The sequence below is a fragment of the Scyliorhinus torazame genome, chromosome 19 (genome assembly GCF_047496885.1).
Source record: "Scyliorhinus torazame isolate Kashiwa2021f chromosome 19, sScyTor2.1, whole genome shotgun sequence".
Classification (NCBI taxonomy): Eukaryota; Metazoa; Chordata; class Chondrichthyes; order Carcharhiniformes; family Scyliorhinidae; genus Scyliorhinus; species Scyliorhinus torazame.
Window position 1 is genome coordinate 119607423 of NC_092725.1, and position 13562 is coordinate 119620984.

At 50.9% G+C, this 13562-nt stretch overlaps 1 long non-coding RNA gene across 1 annotated transcript in view; it reads left to right on the plus strand.

The window, feature by feature from the left end:
- Nucleotides 1–10308: 10308 nt before the first annotated feature.
- Nucleotides 10309–13562, plus strand: part of LOC140395939 (uncharacterized) — a 30345-nt gene continuing 27091 nt past the window's right edge. Inside the window, exons 1-2 of the long non-coding RNA XR_011936409.1 lie at nucleotides 10309–10593; nucleotides 13389–13509. This is a non-coding gene — a long non-coding RNA (uncharacterized lncRNA). The remainder of the gene's footprint in view (nucleotides 10594–13388; nucleotides 13510–13562) is intronic.

The following is a 13562-nucleotide window of genomic DNA, read 5'->3' on the forward strand; positions in this document are numbered from 1 at the left end:
GGGGAAGTAGGCAGGGCCCGGGTAGCGGTGCCGGTGCTGGCAGGGTGTGTAAAGGAGGGGCGCAAGGGGGGGGGGGGCGCACAGTAGGGGCTCACCAACGGGTGGTAGGGGGGTGTTGTAGGGGGCGACGGGTCCTGCAGGGGAGTGGCGTGGGAAGGGGAGTCTGTGGTGGAGGATCCAGTGGGTGCCAGATCCCGGAGGGAAACTGTATCTTGCCTGCCGTCGCAGTACTCCACGTAGGTGTAACTGGGATTGGCGTGGAGCAGTCGGACCTTTTCAACTAGGGGGTCCGTTTTATGGCTCCTCGCGTGCCTCCGGAGAAGAACAGGTTCCGGAGCCATCAGCGAAGGTGGAAGCGAGACCCCGGAGGTAGACTTCCTGGGGAAGAGAAACAATCGGTTGTGAGGGGTCTCATTCGTGGCCATGCAGAGGAGTGACCTAATGGAGTGTAGGGCATCGGGTAGGACCACCTGCCAGCGGGTGGTTGGGAGATTTCTCGACCGCAGGGCCAGAAGGACAGCCTTCCACACTGTCGCGTTCTCCCTCTCCACCTGCCCGTTTCCCCGCGGGTTATAACTGGTCGTTCTGCTCGAGGCGATGCCTTTGCTGAGCAGATACTGACGCAGTTCATCGCTCATGAACGATGTATCCCGGTCGCTGTGGATATAAGCAGGGAAACCGAACAGGGTGAAGATGCTGTGCAGTACCTTAATCACCGTGGCTGAGGTCATGTCGGGGCAGGGAATGGCGAATGGGAAACGGGAGAACTCATCGATCACGGTGAGGAAATAGGCATAACGGTTGGTGGACGGAAGGGCCCCTTGAAGTCCACGATCAGTCGCTCAAAGGGGCCCGAGGCCTTCACGAGCCGAACCTTGTCTGGCCGATAGAAGTGCGGTTTGCACTCCGCACAGACTTGGCAGGTCCTGACCATGGCCTTGATCTCCTTCGTTGAGTAAGGTAGGTTGCAGGACTTGATGAAATGGACCAGCCGGGTAACCCCCGGGTGGCAGAGGTCATTGTGGATGGCTTGCAGGCGGTCATCCTGCGCGTTGGCGCATATGCCGCGGGACAGGGCATCTGGGGGCTCGTTGAGCTCCCCTGGACGATACTTGATATCGTACGAGTAGGTGGAGAGTTCGATCCTCCACCTCAAAATTTTATCGTTTTTTATTTTGCCCCGTTGCGTGTTATCGAACATATAGGCGACTGACCGTTGGTCGGTGACGAGGGTAAACCTCCTACCGGCTAGGTAGTGTCTCCAGCGCCGTACAGCCTCCACAATGGCTTGTTCCTCCTTTTCGACTGCAGAGTGTCGAACCTCGGAGGCGGTGAGGATTTGTGAGAAGAACGCTACTGGTCTGCCTCCTTGATTGAGGGTAGCAGCCAGGGCGATGTCTGATGCATCGCTCTCTACCTGGAAAGGGATGGTTTCGTCCACCGCATGCATGGCGGCCTTGATGATGTCGGCCTTGATGCGATTGAAGGCCAATTGAGCCTCAGCCGAGAGGGGAAAAGTGGTGGTCTTTCGGAGTGGGTGGGCTTTGGTCCGCATACTTGGGGACCCAGTGGGCTAATAGGAGAAAAGCCCCAAGCACCGTTTGAGGGCCTTGAGGCTGCGGGGGAGAGGGAGTTCCTTAAGGGGGCGCATGCGGTCGGGGTCGGTACCTAGGACCCCGTCTTCCACTAGCCGAGGATGGCCAGCCGGATGGTGTGGAAAACGCATTTGCCCTGGTTATAGGTCAGGTTAAGGGCTCGGGCGGTCTGGAGGAACTTTTTGAGGTTAGCGTCATGGTCCTGCTGATCATGGCCGCAGATGGTGACATTGTCCAAGTACGGGTATGTGGCCCGCAAACCATACTGGTCCACCATTTGGTCCATCGCCCTTTGAAAGGTGGAGACCTCATTTGTGACACCAAAGGGGACCCTGAGGAAGTGGAAGAGCCGGCCGGCTGCTTCGAAGGCAGTATAGGGGCGGCCTTTTGGTCGGATGGGGAGCTGGTGGTAGGCGGATTTGAGGTCGACCGTGGAAAATACTCGGTATTGGGCGATCCGATTTACCATTTCCGCGATGCGAGGAAGGGGGTACGCATCAAGCTGCGTGAATCGGTTTATGGTCTGGCTATAATCCACGACCATCCGTTTCTTCTCCCCGGACCGGACTACCACCACTTGTGCTCTCCAAGGGCTGTTGCCAGCCTCGATGACCCCCTCTCCCAGTAAGCGCTGGACCTCTGACTTGATAAAAGTCATATCTTGGGCACTGTAGCGCCGGCTCCTGGTGGCGACGGGCTTACAGTCGGGAGTGAGGTTAGCGAATAGCGAGGGGGGTGCGACTTTCAGTGTCGCAAGGCAGCATACCGTGAGGGGGGGGGCAAGGGTCTGCCGAACGTCAGTGTCAGGCTTCGGTGGCTGCACTGGAAATCCAGTCCGAGCAGCAGGGAGGCACAAAGGTGAGGGAGGATATAAAATTTGAAACGGGTGTATTTGGCGCCCTGGATCGAGAGATCCACAATACAGTACCCCGTGATTTGTACCAAGTGGGACCCAGATGTGAGGGCTATGGTTTGAGATGCGGGATGGGTGCGTAGGGAGCAGCGCCTTACCGTTTCAGGGTGGATAAAGCTCTCCGTGCTCCCGGAATCGAAGAGGCATGCAATGTCGTGCCCGTTGACCTGGATCTGCATCATGGAGTTCTGCAGGTGTTTTGGCCGAGTTTGATCGAGGGTGATCGCACCCAGTCGCGGGTAGTCGGAGTCCTCAGCCGAGTCGGTCTTGTAAAATGGCCGCCGCCGGCTGCGTGTGTCGAGTCGAGAAGATGATCGCCGACAAGATGGCCGCTCCCATGATTCGCACGAGGCTGATGACGCGTCAGAAGAGGGCGTGTCGGGTCGGTGCGCAGCAGCATTGCGAGGCCTGCGGGCCCGAGAACCTGATTTCCGGGCCGGCTGTTCTTTGTTTTTCTGGCCCCTGGGTCTGGCCAGGCAGACGCTCGCAAAGTGCCCTTTCTTCCCGCAGTCGCTGCTGATCGCGGAGCGGGCTGGGCAGCGTGGACGTGGGTGCTGGCCCTGCCCACAGAAGTAGCATGGTGTGCCCCCATGGTGAGCGGGTCGCCGCGTGGCGCAGGCCTGTATTACGGTTGAGTCTGAGGAAGTCCGGGGGGGGGCTGGCAGAGTCCGCGGGGTACGTACCCAAGTTATGTCGGGCCACTGCCAGCGAGGAGGCGAGCGTTAGCGTCTCCTGGAGGTCGTTTGCCCTGTTTTCGAGCAGCCGCTGCCGGATGTAGGTCGAGCGGATGCCGGACACGAAAGCGTCCCTGATGTGCAGGTTCATATGGGCTTCCCCTGTCACATCCTGATGGTCACAGTCCCTGGCAAGCGCGGTGGGTTTTTCAACAAACTCGTCGAGCGATTCCCCCGAGCGCTGCCGGCAGGTAGAGAGCAGATGCCGAGCGTGCACCTCATTGATGGGTTTGACAAACCGCTTGCGGAGCAACTCGATCGCCTCATCATAAGTCGTCACCTTTTCGAGCGTGGCGGAGATTCTGTGACTCACCCGGGCGTGGAGTAGACGCAGCTTGCGTGGCCCCAGGATGGGAGTCTCTGCGGAGTCCAGGTAGGCCTCGAAGCACCGCAGCCAGTATTAAAAATTTATTTCGCCTCCGGCATTCGTGCTTCCAGATTGAGCTTCTCTGGTTTTAGGCCTGCGTCCATCCTGAATCAAGTTTAATCTAATAAATTGAGGTACCCTCAATAATGACGCTTAGAGATTAAACTGTAAAGAAGGCTTTATTAGACTAATAACTATGCTAGAGCTAGAGACGAGAGCTGACTGTTACACAGACCATGGGGCAGCCCTTTATGTATGGCTCCCAGATGGGCGGAGCCAGAGGCGGAGTCCCCAGGGTTCCAAGCCCAGTCTTAAAGGGGACATCACCTTACATGATGATAAGGCAATAACCATTCATCACAATTTCATAACCAGTATTTATGTGTTATAGTCTGAGTTGTGGAGGACCTAATTCTCTTGAATAAATTATTTAATTTTAAATCTACCATTGTTGTAGTCTCACCTTTCTTTCACTATCCGCTCTGGTTGAGTCACAATAATTGCAAGAACATAATTCCGTAGTGGAAGACCCAAAGGGAATCCGAGCGTTTAGAACACGCTCACTCAAGAGAGGCTACTGGTGAGGAATAAACAGTGGTCCCTCTTTCTCTCTCTCTTGTGAAGTTGCACTAGTGGGCGCTTCCGGGTGACATTTTGCCATCAACAGGAGAGAGACTCACACAGGCGTAGGTGGCAGTCTAGTTAACTGGTGTGGCATAAGGATAATCCCACTGGTTAGGTCTAAACAGTGAGACTTATTCTCTCTCTCGCGAAGCTGTCCCAGTGCGAGAACTCTGGGCTGTGGTTTGAATACCTGCAGGAGAGACACTCCCACAGTTATCTGTGACACCCAATACCAGCCTGTTGTGGAGTAAAGAAAACCCTTTTTGTTACAGTTGGAAGGGACTGCCATACAGCTATGTTGAAACCCTGCCTCTGCTCACCTTCAAAGCCATGCTTGTTTTAAGTAGGAGATGCCTTTGTTCTTGGTAGAGCTGCATCATAAACAGGAAGCCATGTCGCTGTGGTGGGGCTTGTGCCCACACATCTGCATTGAATTGAATTTTACCCATGAATAGTCAGAAGCTGTAGTAACAAGCAGACAGTTTATTCATTGTGGCATGCTGTTTGGGTTTTCTCTGAATATCCTTCAACAGCACAGGTCAGCAATGACACAGTAATAAGGTCAATCAATCAAACTGACCTGGCAGTTCGAATAAAAAATGCTAAAAGACAGCACAGACAGGCCATAAAATGTCCAGTGCTATTTTGATTTATGAACGCAGTACGAGAATGAGGATGCAATGATAACGTTAGACAAAAGATTTGGTAAGGCCACAGCTCGAACACTGTGTGCCGTTCCAGACTCCATAGAAAGGTCATAAAACCACTTAGAATACAATATAGATTCAATAGAACGATTCCATGGATGAAAAAATCCTCTCGTTATGAGGAAAGAGAAGATTCTGAGATAATTTTCACAACAACAAAAGAAGGCAAAGAGGGTAATTTCCCAGCAGACTAGCAGTTGATTGTGGGTTCAGATGTCCTGAGGTCACATTTAAATACCAGTCCAGCACACTCCGATCACTCTCTCCTGCCCGCATGTCTTCACCAGATTGTGGAGGATATCAGCAATCCAGATGAAAAATGCAAGCAGCCTCAAGAGGCCTGTCTCTCGATTCAACCACCCTTCTCCCAGACCATCGTCTATGATGCATCTATGTCCCACTTGGACGTCCACCGAATACACCTGGAGTCTTCATCCAACCCCTTCCAGTAACTATATAGTATTCCTTTGACACCCTTGTTTGTGAGCTTTTTAATGCTGCCTTATTACTGGGGAAGGTGGGACCTGTACAAGCAGGACGGGTTGCATCTGAACCAGAGGGGCACCAATATCCTGGGAGGGAGGTTTTCTAGTACTCTTCGGGAGGGTTTAAACTAATTTGGCAAGGGAATGGGAACCGGATTTGTAGTCCAGCAACTAAGGTAGCCCATATTCAGGACACCAAAGCATGTAGTGAGGCAGTGGAGAAGGGAACACTGACAAAGGAGAGTACTTGCAGGCACGGAGATGGGTTGAAGTGTGTATACTTCAACGCAAGAAGCATCAGGAATAAGGTGGGTGAACTTAAGGCATGGATCGGTACTTGGGACTACGATGTGGTGGCCATCACGGAAACTTGGATAGAAGAGGGGCAGAAATGGTTGTTGGAGGTCCCTGGTTATAGATGTTTCAATAAGATTAGGGAGGGTGGTAAAAGAGGTGGGAGGGGGGTGGCATTATTTATTAGAGATAGTATAACAGCTGCAGAAAGGCAGTTCGAGGAGTATCACCCTATTGAGGTAGTATGGGTTGAAGTCAGAAATAGGAAAGGAGCAGTCACCTTGTTAGGAGTTTTCTATAGGCCCCCCAATAGTAGCAGAGATGTGGAGGAACAGATTGGGAAACAGATTTTGGAAAGGTGCAGAAGTCATAGGGTAGTAGTCATGGGCGACTTTAACTTCCCAAATATTGAGTGGAAACTCTTTAGATCAAATAGTTTGGATGGGGTGGTGTCTGTGCAGTGTGTCCAGGAAGCTTTTCTAACACAGTATGTAGATTGTCCGACCAGAGGAGGGGCAATATTGGATTTAGTACTGGGTAATGAACCAGGGCAAGTGGTAGATTTGTTAGTGGGGGAGCATTTTGGAGATAGTGACCACAATTCTGTGACTTTCACTTTAGTAATGGAGAGGGTTAGGTACGTGCAACAGGGCAAGGTTTACAATTGGGGGAAGGGTAAATACGATGTTGTCAGACAAGAATTGAAGTGCATAAGTTGGGAACATAGGCTGTCAGGGAAGGACACAAGTGAAATGTGGAACTTGTTCAAGGAACAGGTGCTACGTGTCCTTGATATGTATGTCCCTGTCAGGCAGGGAAGAGATGGTCGAGTGAGGGAACCATGGTTGACAAGAGAGGTTGAATGTCTTGTTAAGAGGAAGAAGGAGACTTATGTAAGGCTGAGGAAACAAGATTCAGACAGGGCATTGGAGGGATACAAGATAGCCAGGAGGGAACTGAAGAAAGGGATTAGGAGAGCTAAGAGAGGGCATGAACAATCTTTGGCGGGTAGGATCAAGGAAAACCCCAAGGCCTTTTACACATATGTGAGAAATATGAGAATGACTAGAGCGAGGGTAGGTCCGATCAAGGACAGTAGCGGGAGATTGTGTATTGTGTCTGAAGAGATAGGAGAGGTCTTGAACGAGTACTTTTCTTCTGTATTTACAAATGAGAGGGGCGATATTGTTGGAGAGGACAGTGTGAAACAGATTGGTAAGCTCGAGGAAATACTTGTTAGGAAGGAAGATGTGTTGGGCATTTTGAAAAACTTGAGGATAGACAAGTCCCCCGGGCCTGACGGGATATATCCAAGGATTCTATGGGAAGCAAGAGATGAAATTGCAGAGCCGTTGGCAATGATCTTTTCGTCCTCACTGTCAACAGGGGTGGTACCAGGGGATTGGAGAGTGGTGAATGTCATGCCCCTGTTCAAAAAAGGGACTAGGGATAACCCTGGGAATTACAGGCCAGTTAGTCTTACTTCGGTGGTAGGCAAAGTAATGGAAAGGGTACTGAAGGATAGGATTTCTGAGCATCTGGAAAGACACTGCTTGATTAGGGATAGTCAGCACGGATTTGTGAGGGGTAGGTCTTGCCTTACAAGTCTTATTGAATTCTTTGAGGAGGTGACCAAGCATGTGGATGAAGGTAAAGCAGTGGATGTAGTGTACATGGATTTTAGTAAGGCATTTGATAAGGTTCCCCATGGTAGGCTTATGCAGAAAGTAAGGAGGCATGGGATAGTGGGAAATTTGGCCAGTTGGATAACAAACTGGCTAACCGATAGAAGTCAGAGAGTGGTGGTGGATGGTAAATATTCAGCCTGGATCCCAGTTACCAGTGGCGTACCGCAGGGATCAGTTCTGGGTCCTCTGCTGTTTGTGATTTTCATTAATGACTTGGATGAGGGAGTTGAAGGGTGGGTCAGTAAATTTTCCGGCGATACGAAGATTGGTGGAGTTGTGGATAGTGAGGAGGGCTGTTGTCAGCTGCAAAGAGACATAGATAGGATGCAGAGCTGGGCTGAGAAGTGGCAGATGGAGTTTAACCCTGAAAAGTGTGAGGTTGTCCATTTTGGAAGGACAAATATGAATGCGGAATACAGGGTTAACGGTAGAGTTCTTGGCAATGTGGAGGAGCAGAGAGATCTTGGGGTCTATGTTCATACATCTTTGAAAGTTGCCAGTCAAGTGGATAGAGCTGTGAAGAAGGCCTATGGTGTGCTCGCGTTCATTAACAGAGGGATTGAATTTAAGAGCCGTGAGGTGATGATGCAGCTGTACAAAACTTTGGTAAGGCCACAATTGGAGTACTGTGTACAGTTCTGGTCGCCTCATTTTAGGAAGGATGTGGAAGCTTTGGAAAAGGTGCAAAGAAGATTTACCAGGATGTTGCCTGGAATGGAGAGTAGGTCTTACGAGGAAAGGTTGAGGGTGCTAGGCCTTTTCTCATTAGAACGGAGAAGGATGAGGGGCGACTTGATAGAGGTTTATAAGATGATCAGGGGAATAGATAGAGTAGACAGTCAGAGACTTTTTCCCCGGGTGGAACAAACCATTACAAGGGGACATAAATTTAAGGTGAAAGGTGGAAGATATAGGAGGGATATCAGAGGTAGGTTCTTTACCCAGAGAGTAGTGGGGGCATGGAATGCACTGCCTGTGGAAGTAGTTGAGTCGGAAACATTAGGGACCTTCAAGCAGCTATTGGATAGGTACATGGATTACGGTAAAATGATATAGTGTAGATTTATTTGTTCTTAAGGGCAGCACAGTAGCATTGTGGATAGCACAATGCTTCACAGCTCCAGGGTCCCAGGTTCGATTCCGGCTTGGGTCGCTGTCTGTGCGGAGTCTGCGCGTCCTCCCCGTGTGCGTGGGTTTCCTCCGGGTGCTCCGGTTTCCTCCCACGGTCCAAAGATGTGCAGGTTAGGTGAATTGGCCATGATAAATTTGGCCTTAATGTCCAAAATTGCCCTTGGTGTTGGGTGGAGGTGTTGAGTTTGGGTAGGGTGCTCTTACCAGGAGCCGGTGCAGGCTCAAAGGGCCGAATGGCCTCCTTCTGCACTGTAAATTCAATGCTAATCTATGATTAATCTAGGACAAAGGTTCGGCACAACATCGTGGGCCGAAGGGCCTGTTCTGTGCTGTATGTTCTATGTTCTATGTTATTGGGATCCAGCTTCCCTCCCCTTGATCTTTCTTCTGCCTTCCATTGTTTGTCTCCATTATCCACCTCCTTGCTCCTCTGCCTGCCGTCAGCCTCACCCTTCACCTCCCCGCCCCGCTCAATGTACACCTCTCCTTTCACATTGCCTTCCTTGTCTGTCAGGCCACTGCCCCCAAACCCACCCCTCCCTCCAGCCCCTCGACCTCACATCTCACTCCGCCCCTGGTCAAACTTCAAACCTTTGTTGCGAGGGCTGCGTGAATTCTGCAGCACAAACTTGTCCAGATAAACACGAGTATGTGGCACTAGGGGGAAGTAGACTCCTCTACTCCCCAACCCCAGACTCTGTACTGACCCAACTCAGTGACACAGGAGGGTCCATGGGTCCAGCTGCACGTTGCTGTCCATGAAGATCAGCTCAGCACAGGGATGGAGGCAGGGACTAGTCTGCCTCGCTAGAGTGGGGAACAGCGCATCAGGCTCAGTGCAGCACTATGGCAGGGAGGTTGACCGCAAAGTCTATTGTAAAGTGAGGGCTGCATCGTGCATGCCACTCTTTAGCAATTGGGTTTCCCGCCGGTGTGAAGCAAGATTGAAAGACCTGAAGGGACGCCGAACGGAGGCCATTTTAATGAGCATTCATGAGATGCAAATTGAATTCACGTCAACAGCCAGAGGGAAGACCTGCCCACCATTAACATACCATTGGGAGAATTTCAATGTAATTTTATGCCAGGGCAAGTTTCCAATTTCTTGACTCCCAATGGTGGCTCTCACCCGCCACCAAAGTTACTACAGGCGGGATGAGGGAATGCCGCTCAGAGGCACTAAATCGTGCAGGTCTCTTAATGGTCCACATGCATGTTGACATTGGCTGTCTGTCTGGTTGATGTGCCTTGTCTGGACAGTGCCATTCCCAGTACTGCAAATCCTAGATTAGTTAAAAATACAAAGCATATAAATGGAAGGTGTAACTTTCTTAAACATTTTCAATGACCTAAGGCCCGAGAGCTGACTTGTTTCTCACTTCCCTGGCCTGTCTTGTGTTGAACAGGAAATAGGTAGGAAGGTTTGGAATTACTTTACAAATTTTACTTTCCACATGCTTCAATTCCACCCCTTCTTGGTGTTAAAATTAGCATCCATGACAGGGCCATCAATTTCAAATTATCAGGAAGACTGTCACCAAGAGATTAGGAAATATTTCTTCTGGCAAAGGGCTGTTGGAGCATGAAATGCTTTGCTACAGGGGGTGCTTGAGGCACATGACCATTTTTAAGACTCAGGTTTATTCATGAAAAGTAGCGAAGACAGTCTACAATGTAATGCAATTGTAACTGGCAGTAGGCGAAGTCTGGGGCTGGGAGTGGGGGCTGCAAATGGTGCCAAACACCAGGGCTCGGGGTTTGGGAGTGGCGTGGGCCAGCTCACTGTTTCAAACAGTTTCGCCCCATCGTTCTGAGCAGTCAGAGCTGAAGACCTGAAAAGCCAGCTTAAAAACCCCTGGATCGGCCAGGCTGAGAATTCCGATAGTTTTTCTAAGCCGGACTGTCAGCGTCAGGTCAATTTCCCGAGTCGCTGTTGCTGCCTCGGACCTTGGGGCAGCTTCATGATTCCGTTGTTGAGAAAGAAGACAGGAGATCACCCAACTGTGTGAAGGTGAAGCAGCAGCAACAACAGACTGTGTTTCCTGTTTGAAAACGGTCAGTAAAATCACTGGGTTGGTTTAACCAGTTGGATGCTGGTGGTGGGGATAATGATTGAAGGGAGAAGTTGGAGGTGGTGGGGCGGGTGTTGGGAATGTTGTGGGAGAGGTTGAAGTGAGGGTCAGGGGAAGTGAGGGGGGGGGTCAGAGGGGAGGTGGTGGGTTGGGGGGCAGGGTGTTGGGAATGTTGTGGGGGAGTTTGAAGTGAGGTTCAGGGGAGGTTAAGGGATCAAAGGGAAGGTTAGAGGGGTGGTGTGGAGTGGTGGGTGGTGATGGGTGGGGGGTGTTGGGGGATGTTGTGGGAGAGGTCAGAGTGAGGTTGGGGGAGGCTAGGGGATCAGAGGGGAGGTTAGAGGGGGTGGTGGGGGGTGGTCGGTGTGGGGGTATTGGGGAATGTTGTGGGGGAGGTCAAAGTGAGGTTTGGGGGACCCTAGGGGGTCAGAGGGGAGGTTAGAGAGAGTGGTGTGGGGTGGTTGATGGTGGTGGGTGGGGGGGGCAGGGTTTTGGGGAATGTTCTGGGGGAGGTTGAAGTGAGGTTTGGGGGAGGTTAGAGGATTGGAGGGAAGATTAGAGGGGGAGGTGAGGGGGTTGGTTTGTGGTGGTGGGTGGGGTAGGTGGGAGAAATGTGGGGTAGGTTGGTGAGCTTTGCGGGAGGCTAGGGGGTCAGAGGGGAGGTTAGATGGAAGGGTGGGGGTGGTTGATGGTGATTTGTGGAAATGTTGGGGAATGTTGTGAGGGAGGTTGTAGTGAGGCTTGGGAAAGGCTAGGAGCTGAGGGGAGGGTGCGGGTGGTTGATGGTGAGTTGTGGGGATGTTGGGGAATGTTGTGAGGGAGGTTGTAGTGAGGCTTGGGAAAGGCTAGGGGCTATGGGGAGGTGAGAGCGGGACATCGGGCTGAGGTTAGCTTCTGATTTTAATTGTCTTGCAAATGTAGTGATTTCTTTGTCGCCAACTTCCTGACATTAGGTGATTGCTCTGTGATCAATGAGGGAATCATTGGGCCTCTGATTTCACCAATGCTGTGGTTACTCTGGCCACTGCATTTAAGTATAATGAAAGAAAGACAGAACCTAGATTTATACAGCACCTTTCACAATGTCCCAAATTGCTTTGCAGACAACTAAATACTTTTGAGTTGTAATCACTGTTACAGTATTGACAATGCTATCAAATGGAACAGGTCTGAGGAGCCGAATGGCTGACTCTTGCTCTTAATATGTATATTTCTAGGTCAGTCTAGGATGGGAGAGATGACCTGGGGTAGATGGTCTTCGTTAGTTCGAATTATCTTTCAAACAGGGGGTAGGATCATAACTGGAGTCCTGTTTAATTTGTTGCTAAGGGAAGTTTACTGTGAGCAGACTTTGTGGGTGAGATTGCCAGGTGAGAAGACCATAAGACATAAGAGCTGAAGTAGGCCATTCGACCTATTGAGTTTGCTACACATTCAATGAGATCATGACTGATCTGATGACCAAGCCCCGATTATCCCACTATACTAAATGATCGCAAGATTCTTAATGCACTCAGTTGAGCAGCCGGTTCGATTCCCTGAGTCTTGATTCCTCGCAGAAATTTCCCGCGAAGGTAGGCCTCGCATGCTGCTTCCTTCCGTCTTTGGTGGGTCGTCCAATCTTCTCTACTACATCTGCTAGTCTTCACTGGGTAGGATCCAGGTGGCCGATCTTTATACCCTTCTTCTTGTCTTGCTTCTCTGGCCCTCAGCCAATGAGGTCTTGGGACGGGAGGCGGCGGGGGCGGGGGGGGGGGGGGGGTGGTGTGGTCACAGTACCCAATGGTGTTGCCAATTGCAACTCTGCAGGACACCAGGAACCCAACCCCAGGGGTCCATTCCTCGGTGTATTCTTTGCACATAGCTTCACTCCATATATGGTAATGGCGGGAAAACTGACTGTCAGAATGTCTAGCTCTATCTGGCAACCCAAAACAACCAATCCAGATGAACAGGACCGATTATCTCCGGATGGGTGATTGACAGGGCAGGTCCAGAATCCAACCCGGCAGTTTGTCTGCGTTCAGTGTATTTGAACTTGGCCAAGTTTGAATTTCCATCAGGCCGGTCCGGGAGCTGATTGTGATTTGATCGAAAATGTCCAAATTTTAATTTAGCATGTCCATAGATTTTCATAGAATTTACAGTGCAGAGGGAGGCCATTCGGCCCATCGGGTCTGCACTGGCTCTTGGGAAGAGCACCCTACCCAAGCCCACACCTCCACCCATTCCCCCATTACCCAGTAATCCCACCCAACACTAAGGGCAATTTTGGACACTAAGGACAATTTAGCACGGCCAATCCACCTAACCTGCACATCTTTGGACTGGGAGGAAACCGGAGCACCCGGAGGAAACCCACGCACACACGGGGAGAACGTGCAGACTCCGCACAGCCAGTGACCCAAGCCGGGAATGGAACCTGGGACCCTGGAGCTGTGAAGCAATTGTGCTAACCACAAGGCTACCGTGCTGTCCAATTTTATATCACCCCAAATTCATGCTGCTGTCCATTTTACCACAATAGAAATGGTGAAAACAATTCCAAAAAGCTAGTTGACCATAGAAGAAATGAAATAAGTGAATGTGGCAGGAAAAGGACCGTGACAGAAACAGACTGAATACCTGATTTTGAGGTGGCCCTTTGCAGGCCCAGATGGCACAGATAAGTGAAGGTATTCCATGTTTCATCAAAGATAGTTGGTGATCAGTTGGTTCTTTATGTGCATGCTTCGTGACACATTTTTCGCTCCTCTATTTTTTCTTTTTCTTAAACCATAGACCACATTGCTAACAAGGAGGAGCTGCATTTAAATGGTCTCCCTGCACACCCTTCCAGTCAAGCCAGGAGGATAGCAGCGTGGAGACCTGCACCTCGAATCCTGAAGGGAAACCTGAACAGGTTTGTGGATGCTGTGGAGGAGATGCTGGGTGCCCTGTACCCCTGAGTGGGTA